Below are 13,765 nucleotides of genomic sequence, written 5' to 3'. Positions count from 1 at the left end.
AAATTAATTCAAAAAAATGAATGAAAGCAAACCCTAAGTGTTAGTTTAGGGTTTGATCTTGTTTTGGTCATGTTTTGTGACTAGTAGGATTTCAAGATCAATTTGGTCAAGTCACTTGTGTGGTCCTTGATGGTAGAATTGCATGTTGGTTTTGTTGGCATGCAACTGTACCGTGAAGGAAAGTTGTATTAAAGGTGTTATTACATTTCATGCACCATGAAAGCATCATGTTTACATTATCATCATGTTGAAGCATATGTTATTATTTCATGTAGAATCCAAGAGTGAAACGATTCTAGTTGAGCAAGTTGTGAAAGAATCCTCGGTTGTCTCGGGATTCGATATTTGTGGTACTGATCCGGAACCCGAGATCGTTAACGAAGGCAAGCCCCAGTTTATGCATTTAACCCTTACCTTGTTTACTTTGAAAAGTTTATCACCTATGTTACCTATTGCATTAAGTTGATTTATTTAAATGTTACCTACTTGATGCATTGCCTACCTTGTTAATTGTTTACCATCCTTGAAGATGATTTCATTTACAAAGGCGTAGAAATGCTTAGTATGCTTTATGATAGGCTTTCAAAGCAAAAGTTTCAATACAATCAAAGATGGCATACTGGCCAAAGAAAGAAAGAAGATAGAATGAACTAGAGACTAGTCGGGTGACTTATCTTGAATGTTGGGTAATGTTGCCGACTATGTCGCTTAAAGGCCACTCATTGTGGATCTTCTGAACGAGACACTTTGTAGTACTGGTCACATACTCCGGTAAGCCTACTTTGGCTAATCTGATACTAAGACGAATGCCCACGCACTGGGAGTAGAGAGATGGTGGGAGTAGCATGTACCCTCATGGCTAGAATGTGGCCAGATTTGAGGTGTGCTGTGCTCTCGGGTGGCGTGGAGACGGCTTAGTATAGGAGGATCCGTTAGCGAGGTTGATATATGCAAGATTAAGTTCTACATATGTCGTGTGATAAGGAACCCCTAGCTAGGGACTTGAATCAATTCGAATTGCCGGTGCTCCACGGATATGGAGACTTATTTCATTACAGAAGCAATGCAGGACTGGTGAATTACTAAAACATGAGAAAAAGGAATGGAATGAGAAGGAATGGAACATGGGATATGAACACTTAGTTTGAGATAATGAACTAAGAAAACTTAGGGGTAAAACTTGAAAATAGGATCAAGAATAGAAGCTTTTGGCAAAGAACTTTTGAATCTTGCTACATCCTTACCTTGACCCAACACCTGCATCCCTAAAGTCCTTCACCCCTTTTTATGTCGGGTTAGTCTTGTTGAGTACTTTTGTACTCAGGGTTTGTGAACCCTTGTTGCAGGTGAGTCGCATGCGCAGGCTTGTTTTGGTCCCTGCTGCATGTCTGTGTTTGAAGTCGATGACGATGAGGAATGAGGAATGGCCTTTGGACAAGGCACTAGTTTGTATGATAAATAATGTTAATGTAATATTATCCCGCTACTATGGTTGTATGATACTTATGGTTTTGTAAGTTTGAAACAACAGGTTTGTAAACTATGTTATCTTAAGACTTCTGCTATATTTTACTCTGATGTATATATTTGAATAAACCTTTGTAATCTGCAATGTCTGTGATTGGGAACCTATTTAGAAAAGATTCGTGGATGATTCAGGTTTCCCGAGGACACCCGACAGACCTGTTAAGTTGTTGGGAACTCATGTACACTATCAGAGGTCTGTTGAGACAATGATAGATGCACGTGGGCCTGATTTCTTTGGAGGTTCTACCACAGCGCCTCTGCCATTGTCAGCCGACGGGAGGGAAATATCCCCCACTCGATTCCTTTCAGACGAAGGAACTGGGCATCGAGCCCGCTACGGTCCAGGGGTTCGAAGGCTAGGGCCCCCGAGGGTTTCGACAGCCACCCTAGGACAACAGAGTCAGGGACAACTATGGGCGAGCCCGTACATGGCCGAGGCCCGAGCAAGCGATCGCTTGGGATGCCCTAAGTCATGTCCGAGACCGGCAGGGAGGTCTCTGAATGGGATCCCACCATAGGGAGGCATCGAGCCCCTAGGGCCAAGCGAACGGCCTTAGGACCCACTAGAGAAGCCCTCTGGTACTTTTGGAGTGCGTCTCTGGACCGCTAGCCGACCCCTATCGAACGGGGCACGGGCCTCCATTTGGACTTAGCCGATAACAGCTCACCGGAAGTGTCATCGCTCGCGCCCACCGAGGGTAGCCTGGCATATTCCACCCCTCCTTCCAAACGAAAAGGATGCGTGAGGGTCGCACAAAAAGCTAGGGGAGCTCCTGATCGTCCTCTTGCTCCGTGCGGAGGCTCAGGGGCTCTTCCTACAACCTTACCGAGACCCAGCAACCCAGGCTCGCACTAAAGGGCAAACAACCCCTCCTTTTGAACAAAAAGGATGCGCGAAGGTCACACAAAAAGCCAGGAGAGCTTCCTGATCGCCCTCTTGCTCCGTGCAAGAGGGGGGCTCTTCTAGCAACCATGCTGAGACCCTAGCGACCTAGGCTCGCACCCGAGGGCTCGGCAAACAACCCCTCCTTCCGAAAAGGACGCGCCCTGGACAAAGACAAGCAATCCGAACTCGCACTCAGGGACTCGGCAAAACACGATGAGGGGCATCAAGCCCGTTACGGTCCAGGGGTTTGAAGGCTGGGCCCCCGAAGGTTTCGACAGCCGCCCTAGGATAAACAGAGTCAGGGATGACTATGGACAAGCCCGTACATAGCCAAGGCCCGAGCAAGCAATTGCTTGGGATTCCCTAAGTCGTGTTCCGAGACCGACATGGAGGTCTCCGAATGGGATCCCACCAGTAGGGAGGCATCAAGCCCCCGAGGCCAATCGAACGACCCTGGAACCCACTAGAGAAGCCCTCTAGTACTTTTGGAGTGCGTCTATGGACCGCTAGCCTGACCCCTATCGAATGGGGCATGCGCCTCCACTCGGACTTACCCGATAACAGCTCACCGGAGGTGCTAGGTACTTTTGGAGTGCGTCTATGGACCGCTAGCCGACCCCTATCGAATGGGGCATGGGCCTCCACTCGGACTTACCCGATAACAGCTCACTGGAGGTGCCATTGCTCGCGCCCACCGAGGGTAGCCTAGCATACTCCACCCCTCCTTCCGAACGAAAAGGATGCGCGAGGGCCGCACAAAAAAGACAGGGAAACTCTTGATCGCCCTCTTGCCCCGCACGGAGGCTCAGGGGCTCTTCCTGTAAACAGGCCAAGACCTAGCGACCCAAACTCACACTCGGGGCCTCGGCAAACGTGATAACACCCCTCACTCAATAGGAAAAAAGCCCCTGGAGGAATGAATCCACTCCTCCAGGGCCTCAGGGGCTACACCCGGCGGGTGCGCTCGCGCGCACCCACCGAAGCCTCGAGCACAAAAAACAAATCCCGACGGGAGCTGCTGCGAGCCAAGTCTTGTCAGAACCTCGGGGAGAGTGCTCACACTCCCCCCAAGGCTCGGGGGCTACTGCGGATACCGTGAGAAGGGGTACCCTAAGCAAGAACCAAAAAAACTGCTTAGACCTCGCCAATATCAAAGCCAAAGGACAGCCATAAGGTCTCGGCCAATTTTCCGATTCGCTCGAGCCCCGCGCCGCAAAGTCCTCGGACGAAAAGCCAACTCTTCGCCCCGCCGAGGCCCCCTCGCCAAGGATCTACCCCGCAAGGCCTCGGACGGGGTTACTAGTTCCTCCGATTCGCCCGAGGCCCCGCGGCATAAGGCACATCGGAAGAAAGCAACGATTCTCGCCTCGCCGAGAGCCGGCCTGCAAGCAACTCGTTCGCGCCGCCTCTGACCAAATCCTCTGACAAAACGTCACGCATCCAACCACTACCGAACACCAGCCGCACGTGGCGCGTCAGCAGTGCCGACGGACGGAGACGGGAAACCGGCACGTGCTGCATGTGCCCTAACTGGCCGAGCACTGTGCTACGGGCTCCAGAGCGGCTGGGAGTCACGTCCGGGTTACTATAGCATGGACAGTGTAGAGAACTGTTGTCCTGCTACACTGATTCCGAGGCTACAGTAGCAAGCTACAGGGCTCGGACACGCCACCTCCACTTACAAGACGCTACGTAGCGAACACATGTATCACCCCGGTCCCCCCTTCGACTATAAAAGGGAGTGACCGGGGCCATTTCGGAACACGGGCACATGCACAGACGGATAGAGGATAGACGAGATAGACGAACACACGCTCGACCCTCTGCAACGCGCACTCTTCCCCGCCTGAGATCAACATCTCAAACAATCCACACCGCTTCACGTAGAGACTTGGGACTAGCTCTCTCTCTCGCCCTGCTTGTAAACCCCTACTATGAGCACTCCGGTGCAAAGAATACAAGATCGCTCTCTCAGACTGGACGTAGGGCACCTATTGCCTGAACTAGTATAAACCTTGTGTCTCTTTGCATCACCATCCGGGATTAGGGACACGCAGTTCAAATTCACTCGTTGGTTGAGGACCCCCGGTCCAAAACACCGACACAACAAAATTTCCCTAAATTTTTTGGACCATCTGTAAATAAAAGATGTGTCTTCTAAAATCGTTCTTTTAGTGACGTTCGGTTATGGACAAACAAGTCGACGTGTTTCTTTTAAGTCAAACTTCTTACCCTCTTTTTCAGACAATTTAAAGGTCGCTGCCTATGCAACATTGATAAGGGTTAAGGTAACCACTCCCACTAAGTTCGCACCTAAATATTTAAACTCGGTCATATTATTATTATTCAAGTAGATGATCCAAAATATTGTTAATGTACGTTTTCGTTCCACTGGCTGTCAGACTAGAATATTGACGTTCGAATAAAACAAATGATCCAACGACTCCAGCCTTCCACTGTCGCTCATTTTCTTAACACAGACATGTGGATTCCTTAAGAGATACAACAAATCAGAAGCTGACTTGATCTGTAGGAATAAAGTATGTATCTGTGCTGTCTAATTTCTAATGTTGCTAATCAAATCATTCTAACCTAAACAATCTTCACATAATTATCATGATCAATCATGGAAACAGATGCAAACAGCAGAGACATACTTCTTATGGGCCGTGAGGTGTGGGAATTTTTGACGTGGCATACTCTCTTTTGTGTATATTTGATTATCTTGTAATAAACTGTAGCTATAAAATCATAAAACTTGTGAATCTATACGATTATAATGTTAATATATAAACTAAATACTTTAGTCGGTGTTTGAAAACTTTAACAAAATTTGTCCAAAAAGTTAAATTGACTACTATATAGCCGAAACCAAAAGAGTCTTTAGCTGACTTGGTTTGGTGGCGTGACACTTCTTATATCCTGAGGTCAACTACCCATACAGTCTTGGGGAACTATCTTTTATCCCAGCGATGCATCTTCGCAAGCCAAGTTTTAGTTGGGGACGCTTATTGGCCACCACCAGTCGCAAGGACAAATAAATTATCTCAGCTGATACCATACCGGAATAAACAGGCTATCCGCCTTGACCAACTCCTCTGACAAAACGTCACGCATCCCTAATCTACAGTAGTCGTTGTATCCTCTGTGTGGGGGTATTAACCCCTATACCCTTACGGCTAAGCTTGGGCTGGCTCGGATCGATAGGTTTCGGTCCACCCGAGAGACCACGTGCGGCCCAGTTAATCTGATCGGAGTCCCGCACAAGGAATCAAGATGGATTTGGTGACCAAGCAGGATCCTGGTCGGTTAGAATAGGAATCCTTATCCGGCCACATATGGCAATTGTAACTGACTAGGATTAGTTTCCAGATCTGTAACCCTGCCTCCCGGACTATATAAGGCGGGCAGGGGACCCCTCTAAAAATCATCTATTGACATACAGCAATATAAATCAGACGCAGGACGTAGGTATTACGCCTTCTTGGCGGCCGAACCTGGATAAAACCTCGTGTCTGTCCTTGCGTCACCGTCTTGCTTGGGGCTTGCGCATCTGTCTGCCGATAATCTACTACCTTGGGCATACCCCTAGGTAGACTGCCGACCTTATTTCGTCGACAGTGGCGCGCCAGGTAGGGGGTGTGCGTACTGCTCTCCAAGCAAACAAGATGGCCATCATCTCCGGCTCCATGGCTACGCCCGACGGCCTCACGTTCACCGTCGGCCAGATCACCTGGACCACCGGCTCCGACAACTCCATCGCTATGACCACGGAGGAGGCGTGGAATCAACCTGCGCCGACTACTACTTCACCTGCATCGGCTACGGCTCCGACCACGGTGAACACAGCTCCGACCACGGTGAACACGGCTCCGACCACGACAGATACGGCTCCGACCACGATGGATCTGGCTTCGACCACGGTACATCTGGCTCCGACCACGCCTACAGCCACGCCAACAACCCGTCATCCGTTTCCCCGCTACAGGGGGAAGCAGATCGACAACACCGACCTGCTCGACTCCATCGATCGGGTCGGCATCAAACTCACTGAAACCCTAGCTCTGGTAAGTACGATTCAAAGCCAACCTAATGAGCAGGTAACTGTGCCCCACAACAGATCTACCCGACCAGCTCGGACCAGTCGTCCTGCACGACTTGGAACAGATCTCGTGGTCGTATCTACTCCTGAGGGGCGCTTCGCTCGTCGCTAGCCAGCCTTCGCGACGGGTCTCCGACTCGGCGAGTACGAAGTCCCGACGGAGAACCACCAGGTCCAGCCTTACGGCCTGCAAAACGCTGCCTCCAGCTACACGTACAACCTACAACGCCGCTCGGGTCTGTGTCCTATACACCAATCTCGGCCGAAGCCATGCAACCTCGTCAACATGGTCCGGATTGAAGATTATCAAGAAGGATCCGTCCACACAGTCCGAGAGGGCGACTCCAGCTCCCCATCCGGCATTGCGTCCAACGCATCTATCCACACCGAGCTTCAGCGTCACGAGGATGAAGGCGTCAAATACGATCTGGATCTACCAGACCACGCCCCGGGTTTCCCCCAATTTCCGTCTTTCCCGCCGAGACGAGGGGATTTGATCCATGTTGTCAGCAATGACGAGCCGCCAGCGGTTGGCGAAACAGAACAAGAAAAGACTGCACGCGAAGCACACAATATTGACCGGTTTAATCGCCGACAAATCGAAGCTAAAGCAGACCAGGAGGCACGACGCATAAGGGTCCAGCCACGTGACCTCAACAATGCTTTCGACAGGGTGGCGGACAAACAAGTCTTCAAGACCCCAAGGGCCAACGTAGCCATCGCCATGGCGACAATGCAGCGGCTGCCCAACACTCCCAAGACCCAAGCAGTCCGTGATGACATACAAGCTTATCTGATGGCTGCTATGGCTCAGACCACAGAGATGAATCAAGCCCGGGCTCCATCCATTTCCGTCGAATCAAGCCACAGCCGCTAATACTCAAGTCGCTCACAGCCACTCAACCAACGTGGCTCGCGCAACAACGACCCATCGGATAACCGTCAAGGCGGAAACGGTGGTCATAATGGTGGTCGGGACGACAACCTGCCACCGGGAGGATAACCGCCATGACGTTCGAGGTGACAACCGCCGAGATAACCGTGACAATCGCCTTGATAACCACTGGTCGCAGAGCTAATCCTGGATGGCAATCGAGATCGCCGCGATGGCAATAACGATCTCCGCCATTACCTCGGTGGACGCGATCTGCGCGCTCAGCATCAACCAGAGAGCCGACGATCGAGCATCCTACAAAAGCCACCGCCGTATGGAGTATGACACCACCCACGGCCCACCGGGCCTGAAGCAGTTCACTCCACACCTTCGCCAAGTCATATGGCCCAAGAATTTCAAGCTCGAGAAACTTCAGAAGTACGACGGCAAGGAAAACCTCGAATTATGGGTCATGCTCTACAAAACTGCATGCCGATCATCCATGGCTAACGAGCATGTCATGTCTAACTACTTCCTAGTCACTGTTGGTCATGCAGGTCACCAATGGCTGGTTAGCTTGCCGGTGAACTATTTTGATTCTTGGCAAGAGCTCAAGCAGGCCTTCATCGACAATTTCATCGCTACTTGTGAACAACCCGGCAACAAGTACGATCTGCAACGGATTCGAGATCAGAAAGATGAACCACTGCGCGAATACGTTCGGCGTTTCTCGGAGAAGCACATCAAGGTCCCATCAATCTCCGACAACGAAGCAATCGAGGCTTTCGTCACTGGCCTCCGCTTCCACGACGCCCTAAGAGGCAAGCTCCTCTGGAAGAGACCTGAATCAGTCACAGCGCTCTTAGCCACCGCTAAGAAATATGCGGACGCTGATGACGTTAAAAAGATAATTGTTGAAGAAGCAGCAAGGGTTCCACGCTCCGACCACCCTCCACACCACGACGATTACCGCGGCAATCGTGGTCGGAACGACAATTTTGACCACCACAACCAGCGCAATGACTCCCGCGACCACCATGACCAACGTAATCAGCGGCTGCAACTGCCGTGACGATTACAGGAGCAAGCGTGCTCGGGAAGACGACGGCGAGGTCAATACCGTGAAAAAGGGCGGCGGACGTCGTAACTACGAGGACGACTACGCCAAAGCATTGAAGGGGCCCTGCCAGCTCCATCCTAAGTCGAACCACACCATGGAGAATTGCCGTGTCCTCAAGACTATCTACACGCGTCAACAGGATCCAGGATACGTCCGACAAGCCTAACGACGCAGGGGAACAGCGCAACGACGACGACGATGCAGACCCTCATCATAAATACGTCAAGCCAACTGATCGCAGTGCACACCATCATCAGCGGCAAGGTGTCCATTGAGACCAAACGAGAACGCAAGCTGCTCGCCCGCGCTTGCCTAAATGTGGCAAACACCGACAACCTTCTCACCGATCCACGGCTTCCTCCGTGGTCTCACCATGAAATCTACTTCAGCAGGAAGGACCAATGGGCCGCCATACCTGAGCCAGGGCGTTTTCCCCTGGTCCTCGATCCTTGTATCAACAAGGTTCAGTTCGATAGGGTACTGATCGACGGCGGCAGCTCCATTGATATACTGTTCAAGAAGAGCCTGCCCGCTCTGAAAATAGCCTAGGCAGGACCTGAAGCCGTACGAGGCACAGTTCTGGGGCATTCTCCCCTGGACAGAGCTCCACACCTCTTGGGCAGATCACGCTACCTGTGCAATTTGGGACTCCTGGACCACTTCCGCACCGACTACGTCAACTTCGTGGTCGCTGACTTCGACGGCACCTACCATGCTATTCTTGGTCGACCGTCGCTCACCAAGTTCATGGCCATACCTCATTACAGGTATCTGGTGCTCAAGATGCCTACCGAGAAAGGAGTTTTAACCCTCAGGGGCAACGTATACATAGCCTATACCTGCTGAGGACTGACAGCTTCAAAATAGCAGAGGCCCATGACCTCTCCATTCGCATGGCCGAGACCATGCTCAACGCTAAGAAGACCTCAGCCGACCACCTAGAGATCCCAGAACTCGAGGGCTTCGTGCAAGAACATCAGGTCCAAGGAGCACAAGACGATCCAGCTAGTCGATGGCGATCCTAGCAAAATAGCCCTCATCGGGGTCAACCTGGATCCCAAATAGGAAGACGCGCTCGTCAGGTTCTTGAGGAGCAACGTGGATGTGTTTGCATGGAAACCTTCTGACATGCCCGGTGTACCTCGGAACTTGATCGAGCACTCCTTAAATGTCAACAGCAAGGCCAAACCGATCAAGCAGAAGCTACGACGGTTCACTCGCGACAAAAAGGAGGCGATTAGGGTAGAAGTTACACGGCTTTTGGCAGCCAGATTTATCAAAGAAGTGTATCATCCGGAATGGTTAGCCAACCCGGTTCTTGTACGCAAAAAGAATAATGAATGGAGAATGTGCGTTGATTACACTGATCTCAACAAACACTGATCTCAACAAACACTGCCCTAAGGACCCCTTCGGCTTACCTCGCATAGACGAGGTCGTAGATTCAACTGCCGGTTGCGAGCTGCTTTCCTTTCTCGATTGCTACTCTGGTTATCACCAGATCACTCTCAAAAAGGATGACCAGATCAAGACATCTTTCATCACGCCTTTTGGCGCCTACTGCTACACGACTATGTCGTTCGGGCTTAAAAATGCCGGGGCTACCTACCAACGAGCTATACAGGCCTGCCTCAATGATGAGATAAAAGACGGCCTCGTCGAGGCTTATGTGGACGATGTAGTTGTCAAAACCAAGGAAGCACGTACCCTTGTTGACAACCTAGAACACACCTTTGTAGCCCTCAATACGTTTCAATGGAAATTAAACCCAAAGAAGTGCATCTTTGGCGTTCCTTCCGGCATATTGCTCGGCAACGTCGTCAGTTACGACGGCATACGCCCTAACCCAGAGAAAGTCAAAGCTGTCTTAGACATGAAGCCCCCAAAAAAGGTGAAAGATGTCCAGAAGCATACCGGATGCATGGCCGCTTTAAGCCGCTTCATATCAAGATTAGGAGAAAAAGGGCTACCGTTCTTCAAACTGCTCAAAGCTTCTGAGAAGTTCGAGTGGTCGGAGGAAGCAGACGCTGCCTTCACGCAGCTAAAACAATATCTCACATCACCCCTCGGTACTTACTGCTCCCAGAGAAGACAAAACTCTCCTACTTTACATTACGGTAACCGATCGGGTGGTCTCCACTACAATGGTGGTCGAGCGCGACGAGCCAGGCCACGCCTATAAGGTACAGCGGCCAATTTATTTCATTAGTGAGGTACTCAACGAATCCAAGACCAGGTACCCATAGATTCAAAAACTGCTCTACGCCATCCTGATAACATCCCAAAAGTTGAGACATTACTTCGACGGATATCGTGTGGTGGTCATGACCGAGTATCCTTTGGGGGACATCATTCACAATAAGGATGCGAACGGGCGCGTTGTCAAATGGGCAATGGAGCTATGCCCCTTTTCCTTGGAATTTGCAAGCCGTACTACAATCAAGTCTCAGGCACTCGTCGATTTCATCGTCGAGTGGACAGACTTAAGTACGCCTGCCTCTCCGGGATCCGACGAATATTGGATGATGTACTTCGACGGTTCTCTCAACATTGACGGTGCGGGAGCAGGAGTTCTTTTCATGTCACCATCCAAGGAGCAGCTCTGGTACGTCCTCAGGATTTATTTCCCAGCATCTAATAACGCCGCCGAGTATGAAGCATGCCTCCATGGTTTACGCATTGCGGTTGAGCTGGGTGTTAAACGTCTCTATGTCTACTGGAGACTCGGCTCTGGCCATCAACCAACTCAACAAGGATTGGGATACGACCAGCGAAAAGATGGACGCATACTACAAATCGATAAGAAAGCTAGAAGGTAGGTTCTATGGCATCGAGTACATACACGTGGTCCGGGACAAGAACCAGGCAGCGGATGTGTTGTCAAAGTTAGGATCATCCCGAGCCAAAATCCCACATGGCGTATTCATCCAAGACCTGTTCATGCCTTCCATTGAAGACGAAAGAGTCTACGGTCGACAATGCTCCAGACCAGCAATTAGTGGCTACGGTTCCGGTGCCAAGCACAACCGAGCCGTTTCCGAGTTCCGACCACTCATGAGCCAGACTGGAGAACACCATTCATCAAGTACTTAACAGATGGTAGCGGTTATACTGATCGAACAGAAAACGAGCGCCTGATGCGTCGCAGTAAGCAGTATCTGCTCGTCGATGGCAAGTTATGGCGCAAAAACGCAAAGGAGGAAATCTTGATGAAGTGTATAACCCAGGAGGAAGGCGAGCATCTCCTGGACCAAATCCACTCTGGCTCCTGTGGCAACCACGCGGCCTTAAGAACACTAGTCGGTAAGGCTTTCCGAGCAGGGTTCTATTGGCCGTCAGCAGTAGCCGACGTGGAGAAGCTAGTACGCCGCTGTGAGGGTTGTCAGTTCTTCGCCAAGAGAATCCATGTACCAGCACATGAGATCCAGACAATCCCAGCCTCTTGGCCCTTCGCATGCTGGGGACTGGACATGATCGGGCCTTTCAAACCGGCTCCTGGGAAATTTACATGCGTCTTCATACTAATTGACAAATTTTCTAAGTGGATAGAATACATGCCTCTAGTATAGGCATCCTCAGAGAAGGCTGTCACGTTCCTCGACCAGGTCATCCACCGTTTCGGCATACCCAACAGCATCATTACTGATCTGGGTACTCAGTTCACCGGGAACGCTTTTTGGGACTTCTGCGATGAAAGGAGCATAGTAGTAAAATACGTCTCGGTGGCGCACCCTAGAGCTAATGGACAAGTCGAGCGGGCAAATGGCATGATCTTGGATGCACTAAAGAAGAGGATGTACAGAGAAAACGGCAAAGCTCCCGGAAGATGGCTCAAGGAGTTACCAGCCGTGGTCTGGGGCCTCCGAACTCAGCCCAGTCGTAACACCGGCGTCTCACCATACTTTATGGTTTACGGCGCTGAGGCAGTCCTCCCACCAAATATAGCTTTCAGATTAGCACGGGTAGAGAACTTCGATGAGGGCAAGGTCAATGAAGTACGAGAGCTAGAAGTCAACAGTGCAGAGGAGAAAAGGCTCGATTCTTGTGTACGCACGGCCAAATACCTTGCTGTTTTGCGCAGGTACTACAACAAGAACGTTAAAGAGCGTTTCTTCGTGGTCGGGGACTTAGTCCTGAAGTGGAAGACGAACCAGGCTGGTGTCCACAAACTCGCAACCCCATGGGAGGGACCCTTCATGATGAAGGAAGTCACACGCCCAACGTCTTACAGGTTAGCTCGCCTAGACGGCATGGACGTACCAAACTCATGGCATATCGACAAGCTTAGACGTTTCTATGCTTAACTACTGAGATATGTACTCTACTTGTATTTTCGATTTACTTCAATAAAGCAATTATGATTTCTCTGACCACTCTAATGTGTCACTCCTGAATTTTATGGTTACTCTAACTTAGCCAGTACAAGCCGACCACCACTCCTTCTACGGTTTTCGGAGCAGGCTCTGTCTCCGGTCCCTCCCAACATGTGCACGGGATCCGCTCTCTACGTTACGGGTGATCGGCTAGGTCCCCCCTGGTTTGACTTGTCCGCGTCCACGTGTGCACAGGTCACGGTACCTCACACTCCGACCACATGCCAAACTAGGTCCGCACAAACTATTCGGGATGATGTGTTGAACAAAACGGTACAACTAAACAGAACGTTAACACGTTCTCACTTAGTTACACCAACAAAAGGTTTCAAGCTTAAATACATTTTGTACAAAGCAAACAAGCTTATAATGATATACAGTTACGTTATTACAAGCTTGCCTGAAGAGGCTCAAGTTTACAATAACACAACTATGTCCTCCTTCTACAGCTCTAAGCCTATTACATCAGGCTGGTCGGGGAGCATGGCATTTACTACTCGCCGCCTCTGATACCCTACTCGAGTCTCGGGGACTCTTGCGCTAGTCGAGCTGAAGGGGATGGCCCCGCTGGTGCCTGGCTGGTCGAGACCGTAGGCTTCATTGGTTGGCTTGCAGCTGATGGCATTTCCAGCTGACTTGTCGATGGCGTCCCCTGTACAGGTGCTGTCCCACCTCCACACAGGTTAATATCACCAATTATCTTTGACGACAAGTCCAACTGGCCATCTGAAGCTCTTCTGCCTTGTCTGGGTCTACCTCCATTCGGGTACCCAGCCTCTAGGCGCTTGAGATCGATCAGGGGGTAGTGGGCATGCACCATGCTTAGTACATAAGCACCCGTGTACTCACCCGCCTCCTTCACGAACTCTTGGAACCATCCCCA

Source organism: Miscanthus floridulus, chromosome 6 (assembly GCF_019320115.1).
Source record: "Miscanthus floridulus cultivar M001 chromosome 6, ASM1932011v1, whole genome shotgun sequence".
Lineage (NCBI taxonomy): Eukaryota > Viridiplantae > Streptophyta > Magnoliopsida > Poales > Poaceae > Miscanthus > Miscanthus floridulus.
Note: the sequence above shows the minus strand (reverse complement) of the source record.